Source organism: Oryctolagus cuniculus, chromosome 6 (assembly GCF_051225735.1).
Source record: "Oryctolagus cuniculus isolate XC-2025 breed Fujian yellow rabbit chromosome 6, ASM5122573v1, whole genome shotgun sequence".
NCBI classification, from domain to species: Eukaryota; Metazoa; Chordata; class Mammalia; order Lagomorpha; family Leporidae; genus Oryctolagus; species Oryctolagus cuniculus.
Window position 1 is genome coordinate 7467249 of NC_142872.1, and position 21965 is coordinate 7489213.

Genomic DNA, 21965 nt, shown 5'->3' on the forward strand with positions numbered 1-21965 from the left:
GTTTCCTATCACACGGTGAGGCAGCAAGGAGGAGGACTTCCGCATATGAATTTTGACGGAACAAAAGGTCAACCTGTAACACCATCTAACAACTCAAATTCAACACTTTTAAAAAATATTTATTTATTTGAGAGGTAGAGTTACAGAGGGAGAGACAGACAGAAAGGTCTTCCATCCGCTGGTTCACTCCCCAGATGGCCGCAATGGTCAGAGTTGGGCTGATCTGAAGCCAGGAGCTTCTTCCAGGTCTCCCATGTGGGTGCAGGGGCCAAGCACTTGGGCCTTCTTCTACTGCTTTCCCAGGCCATAGCAGAGAGCTGGATCAGAAGAGGAGCGGCCAGCACCCACAGGGGATACCAGCACCGCAGGTGGAGGGTTAACCTTCGGCGCCACAGCGCTGGCCCCAAATTCAGCATTTGGCACAGCAGGAAATCGCCAGGCTTCACTCCCAGCCCTCTTCCATCCTGACGTGTCCGTATATCTGAGATATAACGGGTAAATACTTGGAACCTCACCTTGTTCCCAGGAGGCCCACTGGTGGTGACAGATTGATTGATTGCCTTGGCAGGAGGATGCAGAAGGCTTGCTGTCCCCGCTTTGGGTGGCGCCAGGAATGCTGCTGGCTAGTGTGTTAGGAGTCCTCAGCCAGCCACAGCTCGGAATTCCACCGTGATGTTTGCCAGCCAGAAATCAGGAGGCAACAAATAGCCCTCCCCGCCGCCCGAGGCCTGTGAGTCAGCAGAGAAGCAGTGGCAGCTGCGGAGATTCCTGGGCCGGAAGAGCCTCTGACGGCCAGCCAGGGCGGCCTCTGACTCCTGAGCCGCTGGGATGGGTGGGAGGAAGGTGCCTTTAGCTGCAGAAGGGAGACCTCCCTCCTCCCCCTCGACAGAGGAGCTGCCTGCACTGTCGCTTGCTCCTGAGCCCGGTCACCTGGAGCTCAGGGAGCAGCCCTGCTCTAGGGACACACAGGGACTCCGAAGCGCTCGTGGTGCAGCGGTTAAGCTGCCACCTGAGACACCCACATCCTGTGTGAGTGCGTGGCTTCGAGTCCTGGCTGCCCCCTTGTGAGTCAGCTCCCTGCTAATGCACCCGGGAAAGCAGCAGCCGATGGCCCAGGTGGTTGGGCCCTGCACCCACGTGGGAGACCCGGATGGAGTTCCATCTGACTTGTGCCTGGCCCGGCCCTGGCTGCTGCAGCCATCTGGGAAATGACCTAGCAGATGGAAGATATGCTCTCTTTTCAAATAAATAAAAATGCCTTTTTCTTAAGTTCATGGAAAATAAAATTAAAAAGTGAGTTTATTTTGGTGCCAGATCATATACAAAGGGTCTTCAAAAAGTTCCTGGAAATGCACATTAGACTGTCCATGGATTTCAATTTTTTTTTTTTTGCACCAAAATAATCTTCTAATTCCATTTAAACTTTCTGAAGTCCCTTGTACACAGGCTGGTGCAGCATCCCCAGTTCCTCCCATGCGAACTCAGGATGAGCAATGAGGACAAACCCTTGGGCACACCTCCTGCTGCTGCTTATCCACAGCCTCAGCCAGGGTGGCCATGTTCACACACAAACGGCGCCCACAGGGGTTCTTGTTAGAACACAGTGGTGGCCGGTGCCACGGCTCACTAGGCTAATCCTCCACCTGTGGTGCCGGAACCCCGGGTTCTAGTCCCGGTCGGGGCACCGGATTCTGTCTCAGTTATCCCTCTTCCAGGCCAGCTCTCTGCTGTGGCCCGGGAGTGCAGTGGAGGATGGCCCAGGTGCTTGGGCCCTGCACCCCATGGGAGACCAGGAGGAAGCGCCTGGCTCCTGGCTTTGGATTGGCGCAGTGCGCTGGCTGTAGTGGCCATTTGGGGGGTGAACCAACGGGAGGAAGACCCTTCTCTGTCTCCCTCACTGTCCACTCTGCCTGTCCAAAAAACAAAACAAAACAAAACAAAAAAAACAAAAAACACTTGTGGCGGTTCTGACACTGATGTCACTGTGCAAGTTGCAGACGCGCAGGGTTGCCTCCACGCTGCACGGATCAGGTTGGGGCTGTGCCTCCTGCCCCCGGCATTTTCAGGAAGGGGCTCTGGCAGTGCTGTAGGCCAGCTCGCTCCAATTGTTTCCTTTCCAGGTTTGCCGAGAGCAGCCCCTTTTCTTCTTTTCCTTCTCTTTTTGAAAATCTGCTTCAAATAAAGGGTGTTGAGCCTTACAGCAACCAAGTTGGAGCCATCCGTGACAGGCAGCACCCCCATTCCCACGCAGAGAGCCCCAAGGGGGACAGCCTGGCGGGGCTCCCGGGCGTCTCCCCGCGGAGCTGTGGGCTGGACTTGGCGGCCTCTCCCAGCCCAGGGCTCAGGCTCCCACACCGCACCGTGTCTGCCCCCAGCTCTTGATGTTCAATGGTGCTTATTTCTCCCACCTGCTTGGAAAAACTGTCCTTTGACAGCAAGGGCCCTGGTCACAGCCTCCTGCGAGGAGCAGAGCGTGGACAAGGACAGCAAATGCGAGGAGCCCGACAGCCGAGGATGGCTGGGCCTCGCTCGGTGACAGCCTCAAGTCCTGACAAGCTCTCTTGGCCTCTTACTTCCTCTGGGCTGCTCTGATTCTCCTGTGAGGCTGCAGATCCTGAATGGTGGAGAAATAAAGAGAGGGAGACAAGGAGGTAACAGGGCTTACGCTCCCATAGCTCCAGGCAGCCCTGGCAAACCTGCCCACTGCCCCTCGGGCCCCAGATTGGCCCCAGAATGGGGGCTTCTCAGTTCAGACTGAGGGTAACTGACACGGAGGTGGCCCCTAGGGCTTGTGGCGCCCCTGGGGGTTCTGGGAGTGAACGGACAACAAGGGGCTGAGCCCTCCCTCGCAAACACATCACTCCCCTCAGGTGCAGCTGCTTTCTAAGAGCCGGAGAGAAGGGACCTCAGACAGGTGCTCCAGCTGCAGGAGGTGTTTGGTGCAAGGCGTTGGCTGTGTGTGTGACTTCAGAAGAAGCTGCCGCGCCCTGGGCGCAGTGATCTGCTCGGGGCTGTCAGCCGGCCGCCCGCAGGACAGACTGCACTCCCCCGCTGACCCAGTCCACCGGGTCCCCAGGTGCTCTTCACGTAGGCACATCTGCAAGTGCTGACGCACGGTGAGATCTGTGCTCCTGCGTTGGACACCGGATACCAGACGGAGGTTAAGGACGTGGCAACGTTTTTTGCTTTCTATCTTCCAGGTTCCCGACCTTAAAACAAGAAACACAGTACACTTATAGCCCCTAGAATTCCGAATTGAGGGGGGATTACAGCAGCACTTCTAGTTTTAAGATGTTTTGTGTATTTACTTGAAAGGCAGAGTGACAGAGAGGGAGACCTTCCATATGCTGGCTCACTCCGGAAATGCCCACAACAGCCAGGGCTGGGCCAGACTAAAGCCAGGAACTCCATCTGCGTCTCCTGCAGGAGTGGCAGGAGTGTCGCCTGCTGCCTCCAAGGTGCTTTAGCAGGAATGGGAATCGGGACTCAGTCCAGGCACTCAGATTTGGGATGCAGGTATCCCGAGGGATGGTTTAACCCACTGTGCCACAATGCCCACCACCGTCCACTTCTAGTTTGCTGGTGAGAGTGAAAGGCAAGGGATTGAGCTAAACTTGGACTCATTACGGCTCTAACTGTAAGGGGAAGTGGGAAAGAGAGAGGTCAGAATCTTGATTTCCTCTGTGATGAGTGGGGGCTTGGCATAGAGAGTTTCCTTCCACAAAGCACAAGCCTTAGAAAGAAAGAAAGAGAGAAAGAGAGAGAGAGAGAAAGAGAGAGAAAGAGAGAAAGAGGGAAAGAGAGAGAGAGAAAGAGAGAAAGAGAAAAGATTGATTGATTTCTCAGAAAGGCAGAGTTACAGCGCTTCCATCCACCGGGCCACTCCCCAGATGGCCACAACGACTGGGACGGAGCCAGCCAGGAGCCAGGCGCATCTTCCCGGTCTCCACATGGGTGCAAGGGCCCAAGCACTTGGGCCATCTTCTGCTGCTTTCCCAGGTGCACTAACAGGGAGCTAGATGGGAAGTGGAGCAGATAGGAGTCGAACCAGTGCCCATATGGGATGCCAGCACTGCAGGCGGCAGCTTTAACTGCCATGCCACAGGGCCGGCCCCTGCCTCACCGCTTCCTAAACCAAGATCCAAGCAAAGGTGTGACTGGGTGCTGCATCTGACAGGCCCCGTCAGGAGACCTGCTGCTCGGCGCACTGACTGTTCATCTGCCCGCCGAGCTCAGCTTGGCAGGGACCGCGCCCTGCACCTGGCACACGGAACAAGCAGCAGCTCCGGCGCGGCGCGGCTGGAGAGTTTCAGTTTCATATAAAATGTGGCTCCGAGTCCCAGCCCTGGTTCCATCCCTGGTTCCATCCCTGAATTCCCCCGTGGCTGCTGGCGTGGTCCTCTGGCCGCTGCTGCCTTCGCTGAGCCTGCAACAAGAACACCGTGTTTCCTGGACCTGCCTCGGAGCCCTGCCCCGCCTGCCCCCCCACCCCACGGTGTCCCCAGGCATGACTGTCCTCGCTCCCCTCCCTTCCCCAGCTGCGCAGGGATGACAACGTGCCAGTTCCTTGCTCCTAGAGCTCTTTGGGGCCCTTTCAGAATGAAGAGTGGGCAAATTTACAGCTCAGATAGTTTAGGGCTTGAATGTTCAAGTTGGGAACTCAAGCCCCCTGGTGATTTCTTCCGGCCAAATGCAGCTTCCTGTCCTCGTGGAAATAAACAGGCTGCAGAGCCCACTTGGACATCCAGCGGCAACGGCAAAGAGTTCGCGATGGTCTCGGCGTCGGGAAGCAGGCACATATGGATCGCATTTCCTTTCAAAGGAGCGTGGGCTGCACCGTAGCGGGAAGAGCAGGTGGAGGGGTCGGTGCTGCAGCGTTGGAGAGGCGAGGCAGGAAGCCACACCTGCTCTGGGGATTCTCCACCCCGGACAGGACGGACAGGACGTGCACAGCTGCGGCCTGGGCTCTGCTGGAGGACCTCGGGGGTCGGCCCCCCGGGAGGCTCTCTGAGGGATGAGGCTCAGCCCTCCACCGCTAACGGCCCCACATGTGCGCCACGCATAAACCCCACGAGGGGGCGTCACACTGTGTGCCAGCTACCAACCCCATCTTCATTTCTGGAGCTTCCAAGAGCAATTTTAGGTTCACAGCAGAGGTGAGCGTGAGGCCCGGGGGGTTTCTCACATGCCCTGTGCGCCCTGTGGTCCCCCCCAACTTAAAACCGTCCCCACTGCCAACAGCCCCCACCCTAGTCGCACACGTGTACGGGGGGGGCCCTGCATTGACACAACAGGGTCACCCCAAGTCCGTGGCTTACCCTGGGGTTCCTCTTGGCGCGGAACTCCCTGTGGACTGCTTGGGGCAAGGACACCCCGCGTCGGCGCCACGCGGAGCACGTGCCCCGCCCGTGCGCGGCTCCCCCTGCCCCTACACATGTCCTGCCCGCGCACCAGCTCCCCTGCCCCCTGCACGTGCCCTGCCCGCACGCTGTCTCCCTGCCCCCTGCACGTGCCCTGCCCGCATGCTGTCTCCCTGCCCCTGCACGTGCCCTGCCCGCCGCGTGCTGTCTCCCTGCCCCTGCACGTGCCCTGCCCGCACGCTGTCTCCCTGCCCCCTGCACGTGCCCTGCCCGCACGCTGTCTCCCTGCCCCCTGCACGTGCCCTGCCCGCCGCGTGCTGTCTCCCCTGCCCCCTGCACGTGCCCTGCCCGCACGCTGTCTCCCTGCCCCCTGCACGTGCCCTGCCCTGCCCGTGCAGGATCTCCCCTGCCCCCACACATGCCCTGCCCGCGCTCTGTCTCCCTTCCCCCTGCACGTGCCCTGCCCGCATGCTGTCTCCCCTGCCCCTGCACATGCCCTGCCCGCGGGCCAGCTCCCCTGACCCCTGCACGTGCCCTGCCCGCGCTCTGTCTCCCTTCCCCCTGCACGTGCCCTGCCCGCGCGCTGTCTCCCTGCCCCGAGACTGTCAGTCGTGTTGCGGCCTCCGTGGTTGTGCCTTTCCAGAATGGCCTGCGGTCGGAGTCAGACCTTAAGTGGACTTGGGGGGCTCTCGTCAGCCGTTGTGAATGACAGAGCTGCTCTCGGAGCTTGGCTAAGTGACCTTGGGGAAGTTCCTTTGCCTTTCTGGGCCAGTTTCCTGATGCGTGAGAGCGTTAACTGCCACGGTGTTCATCAAGACCAGCTTCAGGCTCCGAAGTACCCATTCCTCCGAAGATTTGCTTGGCTCCTTAACGCAGAGCAAAGGGACGTTTGGTAAGGAGCACACCAGGGCAGGAAGAATACGGTGGCATTGCTGATGTCACACCCAGGCTGAGTGGAGATGGGTGAGCGATGTGACGCAAGTCACGTGGGCACTGCCAGCCACTGACTTGCCTGGAGCTTCTCCCACAAAGAGGCCAGGCCGCCACAGTGAAGACAGAGCCAGCCATGCACTGTGTCACTCAGGCAGACAGGGACACCTGGGCACCAGCGCCACAGCCCGGGAACGCTGCGTTGCACAGAGCCTGCCGCCAGCCCCCTCGGGAGCCTGTGTGCAGCTGGCGGGCTCGCGACCTGGTCCCCACGTGTTTCTGTCCCTCGAAGGCTAGCACAGGCAGCAGGAAGCAAGGCTGGTCCTCCCCCTGCCTGTCCCTTCTCGGTCCCCTTCCGCTGCCCTCTGCTGCTGACCAGGCAGGCCGCCTAAGCGCTGCTTGGCCTTGTCCTCTACTTTGGTACCTGCTGGCTTTATTTAAAAGCAGCTCACACAGCCTAGGATTCACCCACTTGGGGTACACAGCCACAGGTGCATGCAACCCTGCCACAGTCAATTTCAGAGTATTTTTATCACCACGAACTCTGTGCCCCGGGCCTGAGCAGCCACTCGCCCACAGCCTGTCCCTGCAGTTCTGCCCGTTTGCCATCTCACGGGACTACAGCGGTGGACTGCGTGGTCCTTTGTGCCTGGCTTGTTTCCCCCGGCCTCAGGCTTCCGAGGTGCGCCGTGTGAAAGCTGTGCCAGACCTTCCTCTGTCCTGTGGGGGCGCGGGGAGCACTGTGTGGGCAGAGCGAGTTTGCTTTGTTCATGGGCAGGCGATGGACATGAGGGCTGTCCCTGCTGTATGGCTGTCGCTCCCCCATTCCCGGAGGAACGACACTAGACCCTGCGCTGTTCTCTTGTCTGCTCGGCCCTTCCCGGGTTTGCTGCTGGTCCTTCCTGGGTTGGCTGCCGGCCCCCCCACCTCCGTGGAGGGGCAGCTCCCCCTGCCACTTCCGCGGGGGAGCGGCACACCGCCGGCCGGCTCTCTCGGGGGCTGCACAGGTGTTCCTTCAGATAGATGTTCTTGGTGCATGTTGTCTCTCTCCTCCTTTATAGTCCTCTTCCACCAATCCCAACTCTGCTACCCACACGCCGAGTACGCTGCTCTCCTCCAATCAGGAGCAGCTCCTGCTGTTTATTGGTTGAACTGGAGGCAGCTGTGTAGAAGCTGTTTCCTCCTCTCCCAGTGCCATATTGTGGGAGAGCAGATGCATAGAATAAGTCTTAATTCCAGTAACAGTCTAGTCCGGGTTGCTCCCCACATATGGCCACTGTGAATGACGCTGCTTCAGACCCTCACACACACGCTCTTGCGTGGCCTCACCTGTTTGTTTTCCGTGGATGCGTCCCGAGGTGTGGACCATGTGAGGAGCTGCAGGGCCAGACTCCAGAACAGCAGTGCAGGATGGGATGGTTCCCACACCCCCGCATCTTCCTCCACACTTGCTACTGTCTGACTTTATCAGAATTTAAACACATTTATTAATTTGAGAAGTAGAGAGAGGGAGTGCCGCCATCCACTGGTTCGCTTCCTGAGTGCCCACAATGGCTGAGATTGGGTTCGGCTGAAGCCAGGGCCCAGGACTCAATCCAGGTCTCCCTCATGGGTGGCAGGGACCCCAGTACTGGGTCATCACTGCTATATCCCACTGGCGGGAAGCTGGAGTCAGGAGCCAGGGCTGGGGATCAGACCTACCTAGGAACTCTGCTATGGGACACGGGTGCTTTAACCAACAGACCAGATGCCAGCCCTGTCCACCATTCTGATTCCAGCTCTGCTGTTGGCTTTGGAAAGTTCTTTTCTTCTAGTGAAAAGAGTGATGTCTCCCTCACACAGACCACACCACAGCTCCCCGTCTGGCACTTGATCACCTCGCAGCAGCTCTGGAATCCACCCTCCCTTCTGTTGCTCCCCTTCCGATCTCAGTGCCCAGCCCTGCCACGCCCGGTGCAGGAAACATGCCTTCATTTGGCCCAGGTGCCCTCGTGATCCCACGGTGGCCTCCCGGTCCTGCCACACCAGTTCTGGTAAGTCTCACTGGCCGCCCAGCGACCTAGGAACATCCAGCCCACATCCTGCTCTCCTCCCTGCCCGGACTTCCCGGCCACTCTCGTCCTCCTGCCCGTGGTGAGGGCGCCTGCTCTCTTTGGCCCCCTCAGCTTTGATTTCTCAGCCGTGAGTGACCCCTCCCCTCTTTCCCACAACCAGAACGTCCTCCCTGATCTCTTCTGCTTCCTGCACCCTGTTGGCCCTGAGTCCAGTTCACACTTCTCTGACTGCACCTCACCTACGGACAGCCTTGAGCCCAGCACCTGGCATGCATAAGAGGGAATTAACGTTTCTGAGTGGACAGATGGACAGATGGTTGTGTCTAAAGAAGACCAAGAGAAGCTCCTAATCATAACGGAAGAAACTGCTTTGTCAGAGCACAGGGATCTCATCCCAACAGAGACGGTAGCAGCTACCATGTCCCAAGAATATGCTTATACTTTCTTCTTTTAAAAAGGGGGCCGGCGTGGTGGCTCAGCTGGGGAAGCTGCAGCTTGTGACGCTGGAATTCCCTTATCATTGCTGGTTTGAGTCTCAGCTATTTCATTTCCAGTCCAGCTCTTTGCTAAAGCACCCGGGAAGGCAGCAGATAATGGTCCAGGCACTTGGGTCCCTGACACCCATGAGGGAGATACAAATGAAATTCTTGGCTCCTGGCTTCGTCTTGGTCCAGCCCTGGCTGTTGTGGCCATTTGGGGAGTGAACCAGCAGATAGAAGGTATCTCTGTCTTTCTGTTTCTCTGCCTTTTGAGTGAATAAATAACTTTTTAAAAAATATCTATTTAGGGGGCCGGTGCTGTGACGTAGCAGGTGAGGTCGCTGCCTGCAGTGCCAGCATCCCATGTAGGCACTACTTTGAGTCCCGGTGCTCTACTTCTGATCCGGCTCTCTGCTGTGGCCTGGGAAAGCAGTGGAGGATGGCTCAGGTCCTTGGGCTCCTGCACCCATGGGGGAGACCTGGAGGAAGCTCTTGGCTCCTGGCTTCAGATCAGCGCAGCTCTGGCCATTGTGACCATCTGGGGAGTGAACCAGCGCATGGAAGACCTCTCTCTCTCTCTCTCTACCTCTGCCTCTGTGTGGCTCTGCCTTTCAAATAAATAAATAGATCTTAATAAATCTATTTATTTGTTATTTTAAAGGCAGAAGTACAGAGACAGATGGATAGACAGAGATCTTCCATCTGCTAGTTCACTCCCTCGTAGGCTGGGGCTAGACCAGGCTGAAGCCATGAGCCAGGAGCAGCTTCTGGGTCTCCCATGTGGGTACAGGGGTCCAGCACTTGGGCCATCTGCTGCTGCTTTCCCAGGTGCATTGGTAGGGAGTTGGATCAGAAGTGGAGCGGCCAGGCCTCCAACCTGCAACCTGCTACGCCACAGCACCCCACGTCCGTGTCTTTTTATGATGCCTTTGCGACACCACATGGGCTCCACCCTGGCCATCTAATTCTATTCAGTCACTTCCCAAAGGCCGCGCCTGCACACAGCAGAATTGGATCAAGCCTCCAACCATTAGTGTTGATCCATTAACCATTACCATATAAACATCTGCAGGAACCCGGAGAGCCAGATCCTGTTCAAATCAGGACCACACAATAGGACACATGTGATCTCCCACCACCACATAGGAGGGCACCTCAAAAAGTGCACGGAAAATGCACAGTATGAAAACACTGTGTGTGAGTTTCAAAATTTTTTGCACCAAAATAAACGGACCTTTTTATAATTAAAAAAATTTAACCAACACATAAACATTGCACATATTTTGGGGGCTCCACGTGATGTTTTGATGCACATGTACACATCGTGTGACGTCCAATCAGGGTGAACATACCCATCTCCTCATTTAATATTTCTAGATAGTGAAGGCCTGCAAGATCCTATCTGCAACCAATCTCTTCATTCCAGCGGCTGGTGGAATCAGCCGCTGGTTTCAGTTTGCTGCGCTGATCGCCAGCCTCTCCTCCGTGATCAATGACTATGTCGGATGTAAAGAGAGGAAGGGAGCTAACAGCTTAGGCAGAGAACCCTCTCTATCAAAGAACATTTTTCTAAAAATTAACATTTTTCTGACGTACAGTGTCCATAGCCCTGCAAGAGTACCTGGACACCTCAGTGAGACTTGATGCACACAGAACTGCAGACTAAGACCCAGTGAAGGCTGCCCACCTTTCCGGCCCTTCGTGACCTCCGTATACATCTAACAACTTCAATACTTGCTAGCTCAAGCCCACCTGAATACTTGGAAAAGCCAACCTGAGTCCCAGAGAGACAAAGAATGCTAGAAGCAAGGGTGAGTTTATATCATGGACAATTAAATGAACCTTCTTACTTTGACAGGAGACCTTTACTAGCACATAATCGAAATAAGCCATCAGAGGTAGGAGTTGTAAAGGCATGGGCTAACAGTTGGAAAACCAATTTCGTAGTCATAGCCAAAAGCAGAGGACTTCGGAGATCTTTCGACTTTATCTTCCAAGTCGGATTTGACTTGGATTTGAACACTCAAGTTATGTGCAGTAACTCTGTCTTCCCCAGCCTTCTATTTTTGGAAATAGACTCTTGGTCTCAACAGTGACATTCTGGAAGCTAATTCTATGCTGGAGGAAGTTCCATGGAATTAGAGTTGGCACAGACGGACAAGCAGGAGTATCTGCAGTTATTCGTTGAATTTACCACTTTTTCTTTAAAATAATAATTAGACCCTTATTGGGTGTTGCCTGGGAATGAACCAGGCTGCCTAAATAAATTTTGTATGGCAAGAACCCCCTCCCTGATTTTCTTACCTGAACCGCTTCCCCACGGTAGACAGAACACAGCCAAACCTTTGAGGCGCTGATCCTGGTGACTGAATATCTGGGAGGCAGAGAAGCGGCATTGCAGAAAACTCACAGGATCGGGAGCTCTCGTCACACGTGGACAGTTGCGTCACCTTGGTTTTGAAGCTCGGAGGCTGGTGTCTCCCGTTCTTCCAGCCCTGAAATCCGTCGCTTCTGAGATCCGCAGTGGCCAGCGCTCTGCACCGCCTGCCGCAGCTCCATCCCCGCCTCGTCCTCCTGCAGCAGCTGGGGGCCCGACAGGCCACTGCTCCCTCAGATCCTGCCTTCAGGGGTCCCAGGGTTTTCCTCTCACTGCACTGGCCTCCCCTCCTCCTGGTTCTTTGTAGGATCCCCCTCATCTTCCAAGCCTAACCGCTGGAGTGCACCACCTTTCTCCACAGACACCCTGTTCACAGATGACAACATCCAGTTCTATGGCTAACGCAAAAGGCCACCCGACTGCCGATGACCCCCAGATTGGTACGTACAGTCTCAACATCACCCTGAAAGTCTAAACAACCTGCTCACCATTGCCATTCGGATATCTAACAGGCAGATTAAAATCAGTGAGTGAACAGCGCTCTGGATCCTCGTCCACACGCCTGCCCCAAACCCCACCGCTCAGTGAAGTGGCACTTCATTTACCAGGTCTCTAAGTCTGACGCCTTCAAGTCAGTTCTGGCTCCTCCCCTGCACCCCTTCTTAAATCCTCCCTTAGCTGACCCTGCTGACTCTCCAATACACCCCAAGTCCAGCCAGCTCACGTCACCTCCGACTTGCTGCCACCTGTCCAAGATGCCGCCACGTGCTACCTAGAGACACCTCCCCCCTGGTCTCCACCTTTGACCGTTAAAAGGTCAAGGCCAAAATAAATAAATAAATAAAAAGCATAAGGATACTTTCAAAAAGAAACCTGAGGATGCCTTTACCCTTTGGCTTCCCATCACAGAGAACCCGAGCTCTCTGCCTTGCATGGGGAGGCCCAGCCCTGGCACCACGTCTCCCTGCTCCGTGGTCTCCCCTGCCTCTCCCTCCATGCCCCCACACTCGCCTCCTTGCTGCTTCCCAGGCTCAGTAGGCACACTCCTGCCTCCAGGACCCTGCTGTTCCTTTTCCTGGAACACTGCTCCCTGCAGCGGTTTGCGTGACTGGGTCTCTCCCACGTCCAGGTGCCCGTGCATCCACCCCAATTCCCTAACTCTGTTCCGCTGTGGACTTCCTGTTCCTCAGACAACTGTCCCTGATGAGAACACAGCCTTCCTGAGGCCAGAGACCCTGGCTGTTTGGTTCACTGCCACCTCCCCGGCAACTACAGGGCGAGTGCTCCGTGGGGGCTGAGCAGGTGTTTGCGGACTGAAGTAGGAAGGTACTGAGTTGTATGCGCCTGCTTTACTGTGCCCCCAGAGTGTTGGGTGGTGCTGTGGTCTCACTTGCAGCCGTGTCAGCGTCCTATTATCCGCTGCTGGCAGGCTATGGCGGTGATCAAGAACTCCAGGGTTTCCAGGAGAAGCTACATAAACAAACTCCTTGGGACAGTAAGACTGGTTTTACATACACCGCTGCATTCACCAGTCCTGTCTGTGGCAACGTGGAACAAAAGGACTGGAGCAGGACCCCGAATTCTGCAGTTCAGCGATGGGTCAAGTCACATGACGTCCCTCCACAAACCGTCCACCTTCTGGCAGCTCTGGGGCCCTGGGACGCGCAGCAGAGCACACACATCTGTGCTACCCTTTTCTTCACTCTCTGGAAACCTTTTCCTGCCTTTGGATTGTTGGCTCAGTAGAAGAACATGGCGTGGCGCATGTTCCTTCATTAATTTCATAAGCAATTTATTAGCAAATACGATGCCAAGCGACGTAACAGCCCTTATCTTTGCTGGGAGTGAGCAATCCTTGAGCAAATGGTCATGCGTCAGGAGAGGAGCTAAGAGGTTTCTGCAGTTCTCTCAGGGACCGCATGGGTCTGGTATGGTGTGGCGTGGTGGGTGGTGGGTGGAGGCACTGAGGAGAGATGTTGGAGGCAAAACTGATACAAACTTGGCAACTGACTCTATGTGAGCAATGAAGGGGAGGGAGGAAACAGGCTAACACCCAGTTTTTCTGGCTTCAGCCATTGTAGGGTGGGAGTGGAGATGCCATTTCTCAAGGCAGGGACACGGCACGAGCAGCAGATATCACAGGGATGAGGTGTCAAGAGCAGGTGGGCATGAGGGTGCGGGTGCAGACACAGGCGGGCTCATCAGCGCATGCACGTGTGCTGTCGGGACCCAGGCTGCAGACGGCATCACTCGGCACAGGGAGCAGAGTTAGCAGAGAGTGGGGCTCACAGTCAAGCCTGGAGGCTGGAGCTGTGGTGTAGCAGGTTAAGCCTCTGCCTGCAGCACCGGCATCCCATAGGGGTGCTGGTTCGAGTCCTGTATGCTCTTCTTCCCATCCAGCTCTCTGCTGTGGCCTGGGAAAGCAGTGGAAGATGCCCAAGTGCTTGGGCCTCTGCACCCACCTGGGAGACCCAGAAGAAGCTCCTGGCTCCTGACTTGATCGGCACAGCTCCAGCCATTGCAGTCATTTGGGGAGTGAACCTGCGGATGGAAGACCTCTCTCTGTGTTGTTAACTCTGTCAAATAAATATTGTTTTAAAAAATCAAGCTTGGAGGAACTTCTCTTTTCAGAACCTCGCTAGGCGGCTGAGTCAGGGTATTTGAAAAGATGAGGGCCGAGTGGCAGGGTCCAAGAAAAGAACATCTGCTGTGAGGGAGGCTGGCGATGGCGAGTTTAGCTCAGCAGCAGTGGCCCTGGCAGCCTGAGGGTGGGCAGTTTCAGATAACCGGGTTGGGATTTCAACTGGGACAATCTGGAGAGTGACAGGGGAGAATGCAGAGATGGAAGCACATAGGAGAAGTCTGAACAAGCTTTCCTGGAGAGGAGGGCACAGGCCCGGGGGGCAAGGGGCCATCTTTCTTTTAATGACAGCGGAGAGGGAGGGAAAAGTGGTGAGGGAGATTAAGCAAAGGGGGTGTAGCTCAGTGGGAGAGCATTCGACGGCAGATCAAGAGGTCCCTTCAGATCAAGATCAGGAGGTTCAAATCCTGGTGCCCCTGCCTCGCGTTTTCAACAACAGATTTCCGGGGCCAGGGTTGTGGTGCGGTGGTTAAACTGCCACCTCCGATGCCAGCATCCTAAACGAGCTCAGGTTTGAATCCCGCAGCTGCACTTCCGATCCAGCTCCCTGCTAACGCGCGCTGGGAAAGCAGCAGAGGACGGCCCACGTGCCTGGGTCCCTTCTACCCTGTGGGAGACCCGGATGGCACCCCAGGCTCCTGTGGATGGAAGAGCTCTCTGTGCCTCCTCTCTGCTTTTCGAATAAATAAAGTCAATCTTTGGAAAACAAAGGCGAGAAACTTCCCAGGAGCGGGGGGAGAGAATACGGCCAGAGGCTGCGCACACGGACGGAGCTCAGGTCAGAAGGGCCAGGTGTGTGGGCACGGGCAGGGGTGGCGGGGGGGAAGGGGCTCCGCCGTGCAGCGGGTTCAGGCGCGGGTGTGAAGCCCGTGTGGAGCCTCGAGGCAGACGGCGCCCAGGCAGGACAGAGCCCGCCAGCCGCACCTCGCCTTGGGGCCCAGGTGCCTGCACCGGTCCCAGGTGTGCACGAGGGGCCGGCTAAAGGTCACCCCCGGCCAATACGGCTGATTTGTCTCGTTGCTTCATATTTTTCTCTATTTCAGATGAGCAATTAAACACACACCTATGGCAAATACTCGTTGTCGTCTTACCTAGCGAACTACAGGAACAGTGGAGCCAGTGGGACATGTGACTCGGCCTGGCCAATCAAATCACTCCATCTCCAGGCGCAACAACAGACTGGCATTGGCTGCTGTCCCAGGCTGGCCCAATCACAGCGAGCCTCCGCCCTGCAGAGGCTGTCGGGAAGGAGGCTCTCCCGGAAGGGGCGGGTGCTCAAGCGGGGCAGGCGGGCGGGAGAGAGTGCTGGTTGGAGGCCCCGTGAGCGCGGGTGTTGCTGGGATGGAGGGAGGAAGCCTCCCGTGATCCTCGGCGGCACCTCTGTCAGGAGAGCGAGACCGAGGACTCTTCTTACCCGTGAGACAGTAAGACCTCCTTCAGGTTGAATTTTTATTTCAATTTATTTTTAAAGGTTTATTTATTTGAAAGGCAGAGTTACACAGGGAGAGGGAGAGACTTCCATCAGCTGGTTCCCCCTCCAAATGGCTGCAACAGGGGGAGCTGGGCCAGGCTGAAGCCGGGGGTCTCCACGGGGGTCTCCACCGGGGTCCAGGGGCCCAACACTTGGGTCATCCTCTGCTGCTTTCCCCGACGCATTCGCAGGGAGCTGGGCTGGAAGTGGAGCAGCCGGCGCTTGAACCTGCGCTCAGTGGTGCCCGCGCTGCATTGTGGGTGATTACCCTGGTGCGCCAGCTCCCGCCGGCGGATGCAGGTGTTTACAGAGGCGCCCCTCCCCGTCCTCCAGCCGGCCGTTTTCTGGGGTGCCTGTGCTCCTGGGGACTTTCCGGGGGCCAGGCATTTCTCCTCGGTGGGCTTAGGGCACAGGAGCGCTCCTCAGCCGCCGAGAGGGTGCGAAACGAGGCTGCTGGAAGCAGTTCCCGAAGCGGGACTTGGCGGCGCCCTGTGAATGCACCCAGCGAGGCAGCCAGTGGTGACTCAAGAGCTGGGCCCCTGCCACCCACATAGGCGACCCCAGTGGAGTTCCAGCCGCCTGGCTGCGGCCCAGGCCTGACTGTCGCTGGGATCTGGAAAGTGAGCCAGCGGATGGAAGTGTGCTCGCCGTCTCCGTGTCTCCCTCACTCGTGTGTGTGTGTGTGTGTGTGTGTGTGTGTGATTTGTTGTATTAGGGATATTTAAAGTCCTCTTGTCTACCTGTTTTGAAATACATAGTAAATTATTGTGAGTTACAGTCGCCCTACTGTGCTGTAGAACCCTGGAACTAATTCCTAGCTGTGATTTTCGCCCATTAGCCAACCCCTCGATGTGTCACTTTTAGAAGACACCTTTTGAAATTCTATAAAGGCAGATGAGGAGCTAAACTCTTTCTGCTCTTTCCTCCTGACCCTCTTCTTCCCACCCTCTAATAGGCTTGTTCCTCAGTTTAGGGCAAATCCACAGAGACTGGTTTGCACGCTGTCCACTGCTGAGCCAACAGTGGAACCGCAAGTCTGGTTCCTGCTCTGTGACAACGTTTCCTTCTTCGCAGAGTTAATCATTGCCTTGTTTTGTCTTCTGCTTGTATCTATTTCCAAGTAGCCACTGCAGTTTGCTTAAAGGGCTCCAGGAGAGGCATAAAACTTAGGCCGACAGTGTTTGTCAAAGACGAGAACACACCGGATGCTCCTGTGTCACGCCGCACCTGTGTCACCCTGCAGCTCGCGCAGCCTCCACGCGGGAGCTAATATCCGGGGCTGCTGCCCAGGCTCACCCTGCATGTTGAATGCGTTGCTACTTAGGCCCACGTCTCCGTCTCTCCAGTGGCTGAGGAAGCAGTGTTCCACTGGCTTCGTGGGAGTGCGTGGAAGGCAGATTTGTGTAGCCCTCACACACCTGAACACTCCAGATACTTAGTTCACGCTCACATTCATTGATACTTTGACTGAATATAGAATTTTTTTTTTTTTGACAGGCAGGGTGGAAAGTGAGAGAGAGAGACAGAGAGGAAGGTCTTCCTTTGCCGTTGGTTCACCCTCCAGTGGCTGCTGCGGTCGGCGCACTGTGCTGATCTGAAGCCAGGAGCCAGGTGCTTCTCCTGGTCTCCCATGGGGTACAGGGCCCAAGCACTTGGGCCATCCTCCACTGCACTCCCAGGCCACAGCAGAGAGCTGGACAGGAAGAGGAGCGACCGGGACAGAATCCGGCGCCCTGACTGGGATTAGAACTCGGGGTGCTAGTGCCGCAGGCGGAGGATTAGCCTAGTGAGCCGCGGCGCCGGCTGAATATAGAATTCTAGGTGAAAAATAATGTCACTAAGAATTTTGAAGCAACTGCTGTACCTTATCCTGGTTTCTAGTAGTGGAGTGAGACTTTGTGCCATTCTGGTTCCTGTTTGCTTGTTTTTCCCCGGGAGCCTTTGGAAGATGGTCTGGTTTTGGTGTCAGCCTTGAGCTGTTTTGCTGCTGTTTTCTGGTTATGACGTTGGTCCAATGGTAAGTCCTTCCAGTCTGTGTCAGTTCAGTGATTATTTTCTCCTTGTTTTCCGAATTCTCACTTCCTAATCTCTAGTTTTCTTATCCTCTCTCTAACCTTCCATCTCTGACCGTTTTGTTTCTTTCGGGAGATTATCTGATTTCAGTGTCTAAATCTTTACAGAGCTGAGTATATCTTTTTTCTGTTATATGTTCTCATTGTTTTATGTTCACAATATCGTGTTGTCTCACGAGCGACATGAATTTCAGAGTTCAAAAAATAACCTCTGCCTCTTGCGGGTTCGGTTTCCTCTCAGTTCCTCTTTGCCATTCGCCTTTTTTCCTTTCGTGTTGCGTGTTTTCCTCAAGTGACCGCTGACCCTCAGCCCTGCCAGGTAGAGCTGCTGGGGGAGTGGGCGGTGGGGCTGCTGGGGGCGCTGGGGCTGGTGCCCTTCGCCGAGAGGCTGTTCCTACCCCGGTCTCTTGCCAGAGGTCCTCTCTCTGGGATTTTCCATTTCTCAGGAGAAAACAGTACTTACTTCTCTTGCGTCTGGGAGAAACGCCAGGCTGCTAGCATTTTGGGAACGTCAGGGTAAGCAGGGGCAGGTCTTCAATTCAGTGTGTTGCATTTCACCAAGCAGTTCATTCCTGCATTATTAGCAAGCTTTTATTGAATTCCTTTCATGTGCCAGACACTATGTTATGCGCTTAGGAGCTGTCGGTAAATAAAACAGAGACTCACTGCCCTCATAACGTTGCCAGTCCAGCAGCCTAGAGACCGGTAATAAACAGCAGACAAAAGAAATAAGCTAATTAAGTAGTGTCTGAATAGGGGATGAATGCTACAGGGAAAGAAACATAGTATGCAGAAAAAGGGAGATTTACATGGAGCAGTTTTAAATGGCGTGGTCATGGCCGGCACTGCAGCTCACTAGGCTAATCCTCCGCCTGTGGCGCCGGCACCCCAGGTTCTAGTCCGAGTCGGGGCGCCGGATTCTGTCCCGGTCGCTCCTCTTCCAGGCCAGCTCTCTGCTGTGGCCCGAGAGGGCAGTGGAGGATGGCCCAAGTGCTTGGGCCCTGCACACCATGGGAGACCAGGAGAAGCACCTGGCTGCTGCCTTCAGATCAGTGCGGTGCGCCGGCTGCAAAGCGCCGGCCACGGCGGCCATTGGAGGGTGAACCAACGGCAAAGGAAGACCTTTCTCTCTGTCTCTCTCTCTCTCACTGTCCACTCTGCCTGTCAAAAATAAATAAATAAATAAGTAAATGGCATGGTCAGGAGCGCAGTATTAGGAAATTGATTTGTGGACGAAAAGACTTGGCAGCAGTGAGGGAGTTAACTGTGTGGCTGGCTGGATCAAGAGCAGTGGAGTCCGATTCTTAGCAGGTTTCAGAATCCTGGGGCAAAAGCAAGTTTGTCAGGTTAGAGAACGGCGACAAAGGTGGGCAGTGTGGCACAGTGGGTTAAGCTGCTGACTGTGTGCCGTATCAGAGTGCCTGTTCAAGTCCTGGCTACACCACTTCTGATGCAGCACCCTGCTAATGCACCTGGCTGGCAGCCTGTGATGAGAGCAGCGACCTGGAGAGAGGGAGGGGGCCTGCTGCAGAGTGAAGTTAGACGTGGATTTATTAATCAGGATGGACGGGAAGTGTCCGGGAAAGAGAGACCTCAAGGAGGACTCCAGGTGCGGGGACCAGGCTGGGGGAGGAGCCAGCGCCATCTGCTAGCGGGAGAGGAGGTCCGAGGTGGCTCTGGGTGTGCTGAGTCTCCCTGTGTTCCCTCCTGGCTTAGCCCTGCCCTCTGCTGGGTGTAGTGTCTTGAGATCAGAGCCACTGCCGTTCCGTTGTGACGAAGAGTAGGCCTCCAGGCTGTGCGTGTGTGGACATGAGGTGTTGGTAGACACTGGGAAATCTGTGGGCTGTAAAGAGTGAGCAAAAGTGTATGGGGGGTGTCTGTGTGTGTCTCTGTGTATGTGTATGGTATCTGTGTGTGTGTCTGAGTGTGTGTATGTGTGTGTGTGTCTGCATGTGTCTCTGTATCTGCGTGTGTATGTGTCTATGTGTGTCTGTGTATGTTTGTCTCTGTGTGTGTGTGTCTGTGTGTGTGTATGTGTCTGTGTGTGTATGCGTGTCTCGGTGTGTCTGTGTGTCTGTGTGTGTCTGTGTGTCTATGTATGTGTCTGTGTGTATGCATCTTTATGTGTCTGTGTATGTTTGTCTCTGTATGTGTGTGTCTGTGTCTGTGTGTGTATGGGTGTCTGTGTGTGTCTGTGTGTCTATGTATGTGTCTGTGTGTATGCATCTTTATGTGTCTGTGTATGTTTGTCTCTGTGTGTGTGTGTCTGTGTCTGTGTGTGTTTGTATGCGTGTCTCGGTGTGTCTGTGTGTTTGTGTATGTCTGTGTGTATGTGTCTGTGTATATGCATCTTTATGTGTCTGTGTATGTTTGTCTCTCTGTGTGTGTGTCTGTGTGTGTGTTTGTATGCGTGTCTTGGTGTGTCTGTGTGTGTCTATGTGTCTGTGTGTATGCATCTTTATGTGTCTGTGTATGTTTGTCTCTGTGTGTGTGTGTGTGTGTGTGTTTGTATGCGTGTCTTGGTGTGTCTGTGTGTGTCTATGTGTCTGTATGCATCTTTATGTGTCTGTGTATGTTTGTCTCTGTGTATGTGTGTGTGTGTGTACACGAGGATGTGGTGGGAGTCAGCTTGATCCACACCATTTCACCGCCTTCCATGGAAACTGTGCCCTCCACCTCAGTTGCTCAGTGGTCCTGTAGTTGTAGAATTGCTCTCCCCTTTGCAGGTTTGGGTTCTAACTTAAACAGCTTTTTGAAAAGTTGCAAAAGGCTTGTATCCACTCTTGCTTTACTTACCTTTGGGGAATTGTCTTTCAAAATTCTTTCTCTGTGTTTTGGGCTTGGAGAACAAGAAGCCGTGCGTGTGGTCAGTTTATCATGTTGAACAGATTGGTGCCTCAGGACGGTTTTGATGTCTTGTCATTTTCCCCTCCTGATCCAGCATTGAGGTTTTCCTACTTATGGGTGATGAATTCCTTGCCAGATCCCTCAGAGCGCGTTCAGCTCAGCCTTGAGCGTAGAGCGGAACTCAGGAAGCCATCGTGTCCAGACCTGTCCCGTTCCCAGGCAGGCGCTCCTGAGAAGCCGGGCTCGGGCTTGGAGTCTGAGGGCCAAACATGGCGAAACGCACAAGGTGGTTGTTGTGCTCAGCTCTGAGGATGCGTTGTTCAGAGCAGATTCCCTGAACGGTGTCTTCGTGTCTTCGAGTGGGCCTCATCGCAGCCGCGGGAAGCTGAGCCGTGCCCCGTGCTCTGGGCGTGGCTAATGAGGAATAAAAATGGGAGCGTTCTCCTGTTTTTGACTCCCCTGTGTTCGTTCTTTATGGGCTGGGTTATTAGGAAAAGACGTCTGTGCAGATGCTCCCAACTTTTGTTTTCCCTCTTACTATCTAGTACTTGACCTCGCTAATCAGTTGTGCAGACGTCCGTTTCTGGGCTTCTCTGAGGAGTGCTTGTTTTACTCCAGTTTGCCAAGATAAACAAAATCTCTGGTTCTTCTACAATGATTTAATCTCCCAAAAAGAACACGCATAACCTCATTTTACAGTCAGCCTCTCTTTTTCAGAGAAAAAGCACCAAGTCTTTTAAAATATTTTCTCAGTGGAAGAGAGGCTTATTGTAAGATCTTATGTTGAAATGAAAGCATTTTAGTTGATCCACATATGTAGAATGTATTTATGCAGTTCATTGATAGGTTGAGACTTTTGCGTTGAGTCTGTTGTATACCTTCCACTTGCATTTTGAAGGGCTCTTGTAGTGAAGCATGCTTATTGGGTGGTGTTTGTGGAATCTGGTTTAATAACAGTGGAGGATAGATTGTTCCCTCTGCTCCATATTCAGGTTTTCCCCTGGCCTGATGGGCCTGGTGCCAGGAGCTGGGCTGCCTCTGAGACAGGCTCTCCAGGTGACTTCCCGGAGACTGGCTGCTCAGCCATCCCATTTCTCTAGAAAAATGTCTGCCAGCCACCTTGGGAGAGACAGGTGTGCCTGGTGCCATGGCGATCTGAACGGAAGAAATGGGCTTATCTTGCCGTCTGCTCTTTCAGTAAATCGGGCTGAGTCTGTGTGTGCTGGCAGGTGGCGGGAGGGAGGGGCTGGCCCAGCAGAGTGGAGCTGGTGTCACCGTCTGCCTGACCAGCAGTGCCTAGATGTTGGCCCACCTGCCAGCCAGTTCCACCATGTCGAACCTTCAGCTTTTCTCCCGCTATCTGTTCTAGAAAGAACCAGTTTATGTAGTGCAAACACTCTAGTTCATGTAAATGGAGACCATTACTAACATGCTTTTTTTCTGAGGCACCATGGTATGACTGTTACCACATTATCTCAGCCTTCCTTAAAAATGCTTTGGGGTGTGTCTTCTCAATATCCTCGTTTTGCAGAAAGAATTTGAGGATTGAAACCCCCAGCTGCCTAATTCAGGGCTTCCCTCCCAACTGCTATGCAGTAAGGTCTTCCTGATGTATAAATAATGCGTTAAGACTCCCATGAGTAAATACACAGAGAAATGGAGTGAAGAATTAAGTTTACAAAGAATACAGTGGTTCTGAAAAAATTTTTTCTTTTCTTCTAGTAAGGTTGGACA

At 54.7% G+C, this 21965-nt stretch overlaps 1 long non-coding RNA gene across 1 annotated transcript; it reads right to left on the reverse strand.

Moving 5' to 3' along the window:
* Positions 1-105: 105 nt before the first annotated feature.
* Positions 106-15065, reverse strand: LOC138850122 (uncharacterized). Its single transcript, XR_016235078.1, has 2 exons — positions 14933-15065; positions 106-3209 (listed from the first exon to the last, which is right to left on the reverse strand). It is a non-coding gene; the product is annotated as an uncharacterized LOC138850122 (long non-coding RNA).
* Positions 15066-21965: the final 6900 nt, after the last annotated feature.